Source organism: Montipora capricornis, chromosome 3 (assembly GCF_036669925.1).
Source record: "Montipora capricornis isolate CH-2021 chromosome 3, ASM3666992v2, whole genome shotgun sequence".
In the NCBI taxonomy this organism is placed as follows: Eukaryota; Metazoa; Cnidaria; class Anthozoa; order Scleractinia; family Acroporidae; genus Montipora; species Montipora capricornis.
In genome coordinates, this window is record NC_090885.1 from 32,174,149 (window position 1) to 32,175,969 (window position 1,821).

A 1,821-nucleotide genomic window follows, 5' to 3' on the forward strand; every position below is an offset into this window, starting at 1 on the left:
CCAGAAACGAACCGCTGCAGGCCCTGATCAACTCCTCCATGGTTGTGGAAAGATGTTGCTCACCAGCTTGCACCGATTATCACTACGATATTCAATTACTCTATCATGCATCAGTCTGTTCCTACACTTTGGAAGTCTGGAAACGTCAGACCCATTCCAAAAGAGTCGCCAATTACTAAATGTATACAACTTGGATCAATTCCTCTAACCAAGATCATAACGAAACTCTTTGAAAGGCTGGTATTTAAGCATGAAATGCGAACAGAATTTAAGTCGATCATTAACAAAGACCAATTTGGATTTAAGGAGGGGTGCAGCACTACTCTATCCCTCTTAAAATGTCAACATTTCTGGTTGTCTGCACTAGATCGTGACTCTGACTATATGCGCGTGTTGTCCTTTGACTTAAGTAAACGCATTCGAACACAGTATCCCACAAGATTATCTTTGACAAGCTGAAGTCTATTAACATAAACCCATATATCATCAACCATGTGTCGACGACGTGATCACTGCGTTTCGTTGTCATTAATAGGGGGGCTCCTCAAGGCACCGTATTAGGACCCATTTTATTTTTTCTTATGTGAACGATATTGCAGCTGTTTCTCCAATGAACAATCTCCTAGTGAAGTATGCTGACGACATTGCGATATGTGTTCCTGTTATGCAAAGCACAGATACTGCCGCCGCTGAGGTCGAGAACATGAAGAAGGGGGCGGATATAATTATATAATTGGGATGTCTCTCAATTTTTCCAAACATGGGAAATGTGCATTCACGGCAAAACTAATACGTTATCCTCTCCAGAACTACCAGGAATAAAAAGGAAATCAAGGTTAAAACTATTAGGCGTCACATTTCAGGAAGATGCTACGAACTGGGAAATTCATATCGACCATATCCTATCCAAAGCCAGTTGTCGAATGTACATTCTTAGGGTATGCAAATCCTATGGATATCCTAAAGATCAACTCAATAAATTTGTTTAACTCGCTGCTCATGTTCGTATTCTTGTATGGGATTGAAGTTTGGGTGCAGGTTACTAGCGAAAATACCTAGACAGAATCTACAGGTTTCTCAAGAGACAACTATACGTGACTTAGTTAAAGGTAGGGACTCTAAGCTCTTTTAAGAACATAATCAGTGATAATCATATACTTCATGATTTGCTACCTCCAAAGAGGAGAAGTGTGCTCAGTGAGCACAAGCATGACTTTATATTACCCAGAGTTAAAACTGAACGCTTCATGCATTGGTTCCTTAATAGATGCCTCTTCAATTAAATTCAATGTATATAAGGAACGTCATAATGTTACAAATTTTTGTATATTCTTAATTATAACTGTCTTATCAACATATTGTAAAGTTACACGTTTGTTGTTTCTGATTTTGCAGAGAGGTGAAAACCTGTATCTAGCCTTTGTAGACTAGAAAAGGTATTTGTGTGGTGGGCAGATGAGGAGGCTGGGATCTATACCAGACATGGCTTAGTTTGTACGTGTCAAGGGCAAGTATTTCCACACGCAAAAAGAAGCAGGGTCTGGATTGACAACTCCTTCATTGCAAAGTTTGAGGTTCAAGTAGCGGTGTCCACCAGGGACTCTGTTTGAGCCCTCTGCGTTTCATCATTCTCCTGAGAGGACGCCGTCTAGTGAACGTTCGCACAGGGTTGCCCTTGAGAGTTGTTGTATGCGGACGATCTTGTACCCGCCTCAGTCCGTGGAGGGACTACTGCAGAATTGAGTTTGGGTTCAAAGTCTCTTCTTTAGCAGTACCGTCGATATAGGCGATGGAATATGCAGAAGACAAAGGTCATGATCT

General features: G+C 41.0%; 1 protein-coding gene across 1 annotated transcript in view; it reads right to left on the reverse strand.

Moving 5' to 3' along the window:
- The window catches only part of LOC138042932 (scavenger receptor cysteine-rich type 1 protein M160-like), a 355,331-nt gene that overhangs the window by 17,321 nt on the left and 336,189 nt on the right, over positions 1-1,821 (reverse strand). The gene's annotated exons all lie outside the window — the stretch shown is intronic.